The following is a 9,366-nucleotide window of genomic DNA, read 5'->3' on the forward strand; positions in this document are numbered from 1 at the left end:
TTATATCTTAGTTGGATCTTAGTAAAGCACTGTCTCAGCTTTGGAAAATCATCAAGATTGCCTGTATGATCTCTTTTTCCAATACTCTTTTTTAGTCAAGAAAGTTTACAACTGTTTTAGTACCTTCCTTAATGGTGATTTCACAACCTTGATCACAAAAATGTATCTCATTCTTATGATCTAAACAAGAAATCTTCCATGTATGCCGCCTGTAAGGCCAGTGACCATCACCGTCGTGGCCATGCAGGTTCACATTGGATTGGGGCAGACAGTAAAGAAACAGCGGAGCCAAAAAAGAGTGGGCCATTTCATTTATTAAAGTCTCGCACCAGCGGATGAGCAAACACACGGGGAAAAAACTTCCTTTTCATTCAGGGCTCCTTCAGCCCTGACACAGTCTCTGGTTCCACAACCAGGAGAATCTTCTCTGGTTCCTCCTAGGATCAAAGGCCCTATCAGTCTAGCCTGACCTGTGGTGGCGCAGTGGGTAAAGTGTCAACCTGGAAACGCTGAGGTTGCCGGTTCAAAACCCTGGGCTTGCCTGGTCAAGGCACATATGGGAGTTGATGCTTCCTGCTCCTCCCCCCTTCTCTCTCTCTCTCTCTCTCTCTCCTCTCTATAATGAATAAATAAAATCTTTAAAAAAAAAAAAAAAAAAAGGCCCTATCAGTCTCATAGGAGCTCTCAAAGCCCCTCACCTCTGGTTCCTCATCTGTACACCTTCTCTTTCTCTGCACAGACTGGCTTCTTCTTCAGCACCCTGCATTCTCTCTGCTCTCACCCTGTAAACATGGCTTCTTTTTCTCTCTGCTTCTCCTGCTTCTTCTCTTTCTCTTCTCTCTTTTCAAAACTTTCTAGCATGAAAATCTCTCCTCCAGCAAACACTAGCAAAACAATGGCCCTTCCCAAGCAGGAAGGTAATTTGCCGTTTCAAAGACCCACATATACCTGGCACTGCCAAGCACCATTTTTTAACACTAAAAGTGACCAAACTCAAAAAATACAAATTTTACAAACTCATTTGCCCAACAATTAACAAATTTGCTTCTGAACTCTGGCTGGATGGCTCAATGCATAGAGGATTAGCCAGGCCTGTGGACATCCTGAGTTCAATCCCTGGCCCAGGCACACATGAGAAGTGACTGTATGCTTCTCTTCCCTTCACTCTCCCCTTTCTCTCTTTCTTCCCCTTTTGTAGCCGGTAGCTCAACTGGTTTGAGTGTTGGCCCTGGTTGGTGAGGATAGTTTGGTTGACTCAAGCGTCAGCCCCAGATAGTGTGTGTGGAGTAGAACCCAGTTGGAGCACATGTGAGAGTCAATCTCTCTATCTCCCATCCTCTCACTTAAAAAAAATTGCTTCGATAATGTTATTTTTATAGCTTTTAAAATTTCTTTTAGAGCTTCAGTAAAGTAAAAAGTTTTCAGTGATGACTGACTAAAGCAAAGACAGATGCAGTACTAAGCATCACAAAACAAAACTATTCAGCCTGACCAAACAGTAGAAGCATGGATAGAGCAACAGCCTGGGATGCTGAGGATCCAGTTTCAAAACCCCAAGGTGTCCCACTTCAGCCTGGGCTCACCAGCTTGAGCACAGGGTTGCCAGACTGAGCATAGGATCATAGACATGACCCTAAGGTCAGTGGCTTGAACCTAAGATTACTGGCTTGAGCAAGAGGTCACTGGCTTGGCTGAACCCCCCACCCCACTCCCAGGCAAGGCACATAGAAGAAAGCAATCAATAAACAACTAAGGTGTCATAACTATGAGTTGATTCCTCTCATCTCTCTCCCTTCATGTGTGTCTGTCACTCTCTCTCACCAAAAAGAAAAAGAAAAAGTATTTATTTTCAGCTGAATCATTTTTCAATAACTATATCAAATTACAAAAAAATTTAGTCATTTATAACAACAGAAATTTATTCTCTTACATTTCTAAAGGATAAAATTTTGAAATCAGTATCAACAGGCTAAAATCAAAGGACACCCTTCCTCAGGGTGAACTCAGGATTGAGTTGAAGAGGTGAACTCAGGATGTCCTGGGAAGAATATATACCTTGTCTCTTCCGGTTTCTAGTGGCCTCAGTCTAATATGGTTTTAACTGTGTTATCCTAGTTTTCAAGGCCAATAATTTCAAATCTCTCTCTGCTCCATAATTGCATCACCCTCTCTGTATGCATGCCATCTCTCCCTGTGCTTCCCCCTTACAAGGATACTTGAGATTCCACGTAGAGCCCTCCAGAAAACCCAAGATAATTTTTTCATATGTCAATCCTTTAGTTAATCCTCTCTCCAAAGATCCTTTTCCTTTTATGATTAGAACTAATATATTTGTAGGGAAGTTGGGGTGTGGAATGCTATCATTACTCCATTATTCTACTTACCATAACAGCCATACATCTATTTGAAAGAAAAACTTTTCTATTTCTTAAATAATAACTTTTTTTTAGTTTAGTTTTTGAAAGTGATTCATAGTCACAACTTAATTAACTCTTCTTTGATCGCCACTAAGGAAAAGAGGTAGGTCTTTATTACTCCTTTAGCTTAAATTAAGCAAAATACTTAAGGTAATAACTAGGAGTAATTAATTAATGTCTCTTGAAATTATAGGGGATCAGTGGACTGGTATATGACTCTTCCTTAAAAATTTTAAAGAACAAGCAACTCAAAGAGGAAAGTGAAGAATTGTTTGTTACTAAGTAAAATTATCCAGCATACTCAGAGTATTTAGTGAAGACAATGAAGAAACATTTTTCATGTGGATCTTACATACAGGATGGCTCACTGAAAAGAGGGAGAATGAGCTTTTATAACTGGACCCCAAGAACCAGAGACAAAAAAATTACTCTTAAGGGCTCATAAAGAATAGTGCATCTCTTATCTCAAGCAGTGATGATGAGGGAGTTAGCTTAGAATTGACAAAAGTATTCCTTCAGAGAAGGTATCAAATTTTAACAACATTCAGTATCACAAAGTGCATCATCAGTTCCTGAAAACCAAAACCTGGAAGGAACATCAATGTTTCCTTAGTGGCTTCCCTATCCTTCAAATACCAAACCTGCAAAGGTCAGAATTTGAGGACAAATAAGAGTAAGAGGAGAAAAAAAATTTAAAAACCCACATAGTTTACAAAAAGTAAGCTAATTGAGTAATTAATTTGGCTGGCTTTTATGACACTAAAGAGAAAACTAAGCAATTAATTTAATAGATTCTTTTCAATTTGTAATGGGGGATAAAACATTTGTATGCATAGGTGATAAATTATTAAGAAAAAAATTTGTTTATAGGTTAAATCAGGAATAAAAGAAAGCCTGCATTCAACTAGAAAGAAGTCTTTTTATAGTGGCCAATATATTATTTTTTCATATAAAATTTCAAAATTACAACTGAACTACAGAACAACCATCATTCAAAACCAGCTGAGAATGAGCTGATAACTAATCACTTAAAAATCAGCATTTTTCTTAATATGTATTATGTTCCCTATGCCTCTTTCACTTTCCAGAGTATCCAGTTAATAAAAATATCACTTTTTGTATTTTTGCCCAGTCATTTTTAATCAGGTAAGAACACCAGAATTATACAGCTTAGAGGTTGTGAATTACATTTGAACACTGATATATCTGAAATTTCCATAAAACTAATATGCATTCCATTTAAGATAAGTTCATTAATTTCTAAGGAAATTTATTTCACCATTTTTTTTTGTATTTTTCTGAAGTTAGAAGCAAGGAGACAGTCAGAAAGACTCTAACATGCACCCAACTGGGATCCACCCAATATGCCCACTAGGGGATGATGCTTGGCCCCTCTGGGGCATTGTTCCACTGCAATTGGAGGCATTCTAGTGCCTGAGGCAGAGGCCATGGAACCATCGTCAGCTCCCGGGCCAACTCTGCTCCAGTGGAGCCTTGGCTGCAGGAAGAGAAGAGAGAGACAGAGAGGAAGGAGAGGGAGAAGTATGGAGAAGCAGATGGGCCTTTCTCCTGTGAGCCCTGACTGGGGATCGAACCCAGGATTTCCACACACTGGGCTGACACTCTACCACTGAGCCAACCTGTCAGAGCTATTTCACTATTTGGATGTATAGTAGAAGTCATTGCAGTTATTTCACAAATAATATCAGACAAACATGATCAAGTGCTTTTCTATTCATATACCATCTCAGGGACATAATTTATTTCCACAAATAACCACATGAAAATGATACCACAACGCATCACTGTTAACCATCACAAGCCCAGAGGCTCAGGCTCTCAAGCTGAGTTGCTGCCCAGATGCTAACTTGAAAATTCATTATATATATACACATATATATATACACACATACACACACACACACACACACACAAATATATTATATTTATATGATATCAAAATATGGCTACCTCTGGCAGTAATACTTTTTTCTTTAGCACTGTACTAAATAGTATAGTTTACATTTAGCATTTAAGAAGTTGTAGCTACATTCCATTATCAAAGACATATTTGTTAAAACAGGCATGTAAAAGGATTTGTAATTGAAGTACAGCTTTGATATATTTAATAGGATGTAAAACTGCCATCCTATTTTAATAGGCAATGTTTTATGTGCATTAGCAGTAATGTAATAATGCCTCTTCCGTGTGCTCTTGCCATTAGCACTTTTTGCCTCCCTTTTAGTTAATCTTAAAACTTTAATGTAATCCAAATACATTAACATCTTTTTCTCCCCATACTATTCATGAACAAATGGGAGCTTTGAAATGAACTTTCCTAAACTGAAGGATAGTTACCATACAACTTGATCGTTAGTATTTTTTTCTTAGAATCTGCCTGCCTGTTAATTCACGTACACTTTTTCTAGCCTTTGAAATACTTATGGTCACCGAAAGAGATCAAGGTGAGTTAGAATGAAGAAAATAAATGGGGAATAAATTTTATGCATTTAAGAACAACTGCATTCTCTATGTGCTATTAGGCCAACATATTTCTGATGACCTTGAATTAAAATGAGAAAACAGTGAATAAACTGTCTATAATTTAATGATGGCAGAGTTATTGGCATTATTACAAAACTCATTGGTATTACCTCACAAGGTTTTTAAAATATTTTTTCTGATTCACAAGATTCAGACTATATTATTATTATTTCACATTATTTAAGATTTATGGCCACAGTGAAACAGACTGCTACTGTATTATTTTTCTTATAATTCAATATGATTTTTAATATTGTCCTTGAAGAATGCTGCATATAGGAATATGTCAAGAAAAGTTAATCAAACTAATGGGAATTACCTGATTGAATTTTCCAAAAGAAGTCTTACCTGGATTGAAGCTAATTATACACCCCCCCCCACACACACACACAGCTCAGTAACAACAGTACAGAAGAAAAAGTTTGCCTTTAAAAAGCAGGAAAAGTCTGTGTCATTGAATGGTCTTGAACTCTTAGTTTTAATATACTATATATCAAATTTAATATTTTCATAATCAAGATTAATTTTTGTACATATTTAATTGTTTTTATGATAGAAAAACTGGAAATGTTGAATTCAAAGACAAATGGATGGGTTCTTCTAACCTCACGTTCATATGTTAAACAAATTGATATATTTAAAAAGCAGCTTTAATTTCCAGTCAAGATAGTTGCATAGGTAAACTCAGTACTCACCTCCTTCCACAACCACATCAAAATTATGACAAAACTACCGAATAACCATCATTCAGAACCAGCTAAAAATGAGCAGAATGGAAGTCCTAAAACTAGAGAATTACAGAAGAAGCCACATTGATACTGGTAGGAGAGGTGGAGATGCAGAATGTGCTGATCCCATACTCACATGTGGTAAATAAAAGTCAGGAAAAATATTTTGGTTGTAGAGGAGAAGAGGTCCCAGCCCCACACCTGGCCTCCATTTAAGGGTTCCAGTGCCAGGAAGAGAGGTCTCTATAACCTCTGCTTTAAAAACCATTTGGGTTTGAGGTTGAGGGATTCAGAGGCAGCTAGAGTCCCAGGTAGCTCCACTTAAAGAGCCCACACAGAGACTTACTCAGACTGACTCCCTTTGAGCTCCAGGACTGGGGCAGCCTCTTGAAAAGCATCAGAGGCAAATGAAGAGGAACTGACTTGTCTGACATCGATGTAAGATCTGGCAGTGCAGCCCTCTCTCAGACAGACATGCTGGCAGAGGCTGTTGTTCCTTTTCTGAGCACCTCTCCCACAAGCTGGCAGGTCGGTGCCATGTCTGAGACTCCATTAATCTAGCTATAACTATTTGCCCTCCCTTGGTGATTCCCTGAGACTCCACCCCCACCCCCCAACTTTCAGCCCTACACAAGCTGTTTTAGTGGCTATTCTATATAAAGGGCCTGTCTTGGCTCATGCTTCAGATTTTTCTAAAATCTCTTAAATAAGCAGCATTTGGCTTCAGTGAACCCCATACCACTCACTAACTGGCCCCTGGCCCAGCGCTAGCAGTGGCTGGCTTTGTTTCATAGTTTGGCTTCCTCTGGGCACCTCTAAGCCCAACACAACTAGCAGCCATCTGCAAATCACTTTTTAGCTCATTCCAGTTTCTCCAGGAAGAACACAGGCAGCAGCTGATCTTGGCCTGTACTTCCTGGGAGACCCCAGAACCAGTATATCCAGTGGACAGCTTCAGACCACATGAAAGTACCACTATTCAACCACCTCTGCTTGTGACACACTGAAGGGTAGACTCAGTGGGCACCAGAGCCCCACTCAAGTAAGTCATGCTCTGTGGGGTGAGCTCCTACACAACTGATGCTCCATGGTGCTGGGAAGTTGGCAATCAGTGGACACAGACAGTCCTTGTAGCTAAATGGCTTCAGGATAAATCCCTCTCATTGATGTATCAACAGTAATCAAGGCTCAACTACAAGAGAAGGATGTATTGATACACTGTCCACACAAGGGGCATACATCGAATGCTAGCTTTGGTGATCAGGAAGACTGTGCAGCTGGATCCTACAGGACACTTATTATAATAGGCCACTCTACCAAGTTTGGGGGATGTAGCAACTCTATCTAATATATAGAAACAAACACAGGGAGGCTGCAAATCTGAGGAGACAAATAAATGTGTCTCAAAAGAAAGAATAGAACAGAACTCTAGAAAAATAACTAAACAAAATGGAAGCAAACACTCTATTAGATGCAGAATTCAAAACACTGGTTATAAGGATGCTCAATGAACTTAGTGCAAACCCCAACAGCATTAAAAAGAACTCATCAGAAATTAAGGCTACACTAACTGAAAATAAGAATAATTCACAGAGATCAACAGTAGAGTAGATGAAGCCAAGGCTTTGTATCGGTGGTTTGGAATATAAGGAAGCAAAAAATAATCAAAACAGCAAAAAGAGAAAAGAATCCAAAAAGCTAAGGATAGTGTAAGAAGCCCCTGGGACAACTTCAAATGTACCAACACTCACATCATGATATACAGAATAGGAGAAGAGAGAGAGAGAGAGCAAAAACTTGAAAACCTATTTGAAAAAATGACAGAACACTTCCTTAATATGGTGAAGGAAATAGACATTTAAGTACAGAAAGCACTGAGTATTTCAAACAAGAAGAACCCAAAGAGGCCCACACCAAGACACATCACAATTAAAATGCAAAATGTTAAAGACAAAAAACAAATCTAAACACAGAAAAAGAAAAGCAATTAGTCACCTACAAGGGAGTTCCTATTAAGAATGTCAGCTGATTTCTCAACAAAACTACAGGCCATCAGAGATCGACAAGAAATATTCAAAGTGATGAAAAGCTGGAACCTATAACCAAAATTACTCTACCCAGCAAAAATATCATTTAGAATCAAAGGACACATAAAGAGCTTCTCAGACAAGGAAAAGCTAAAGGAGTTCATCACTGCCAAACTAGTATTATATGAAATAATAAAAGGTCTTCTTTAAGAAGAAGGGGGAGAAAATATTAAAAAATATGAACAATAAAATATAATAAAAAACATAGCTATTAGCAATTAGATATTAAAAAACCTGAAATAAATGAGTAAGCAAAAAGAGAAACAGACTCATAGATAAAATATTCTGATGATTGCCAGATGGGTGGGGGTAGGATAAAAAAAAGTGAAGGGATTAAGAAGTACAAATTTATTGCTACAGAATAGTCATGGGGATGTAAAGTACAGCATAGGGGATATAGTCAATAATATTCTAATAACTGTGCATGGTGTCAGATGGGTGTGAGATATATTGGGATGATCAATTAGTTAGTTATATAATGTCTAATCACTAGGGTATACATCTAAAACTGAATGTCAACTACAATTAAAAATTTTTTAAATGATTTTAAATTAAAAAAATTAAAAGGCAGCATTAATAAAGAGGATATTGCAGGCTTGTATCTTTTATTTATTCATTTTTAGAGAGAGAGGAGAGAGAGAAGGGGGAAGGAGTAGGAAGCATCAACTCCCACATGTGCCTTGACCAGGTAAGCCTGGGGTTTTGAACTGGCAACCTCAGCGTTCCAGGTCAACGCTTTATCCACTGCGCCACCACAGGTCAGGCAGGCTTATATCTTTTAAAGTATACATCACAAACTCTTTCACAAGATTAACATTGGCTTTTAATCAAAAGATACCTCTCCAATGTACTGACCCAATTTCAGGGGTTAATCACTTAATTCACATGTTTCAGTATCTTGAGCATAACTAATGTCTGGTGTATTTTCCATTCTATAGTCCCTTATTCAATAGCTTTTGGATACCCATTATATTTGTTACTGTTTGGGAATATGGAATTACCTATGTGAATTCTAATTCTGTTAATGAAATATACTATTGAGGATATGAGGGAAGAGAGAGAAATAAAAGATTCTCTAAAATACTGATTTCTAAAATTTTGAATTTGTGTCACTAAATTAAAGAAAAACAATGTTAAAGACCTATGTACAGAAGAAAAATCAGAAAATATATAATTTACAAATTAAAAAATAGACATATAAGCATTTATATTAAATAGACAACCTTATAAAACAATGTCTTGTCTTTACTTTTTAACCATTTTTACCGAGGTCAGTAAATACTATAATAAAATCAGATTAAGTAAAATGAATCCAGCAATATAGCAGTATGTCAAGTCAATTAAATAATTATAATACCTCATGACTAGAAGGGTTTGTTTCAGCAATTCAGATTTGGACAAACATTTAATAATCAAGTTAATTCACCTTATTAAAAGACTAAAAGAGGAAATACTTATGGTCATAACCACAGATGCAGAAAAAAGCATTTGATAAAAATGAGCACACATTCATTACAAAACATTCACCAAACATTGCATAGAAATAAACTTCCTCAGTCTGATGAAGAATATAAAAGAAATAGAATACCT

This window comes from Saccopteryx leptura, chromosome 5 (assembly GCF_036850995.1).
Source record: "Saccopteryx leptura isolate mSacLep1 chromosome 5, mSacLep1_pri_phased_curated, whole genome shotgun sequence".
NCBI lineage: Eukaryota > Metazoa > Chordata > Mammalia > Chiroptera > Emballonuridae > Saccopteryx > Saccopteryx leptura.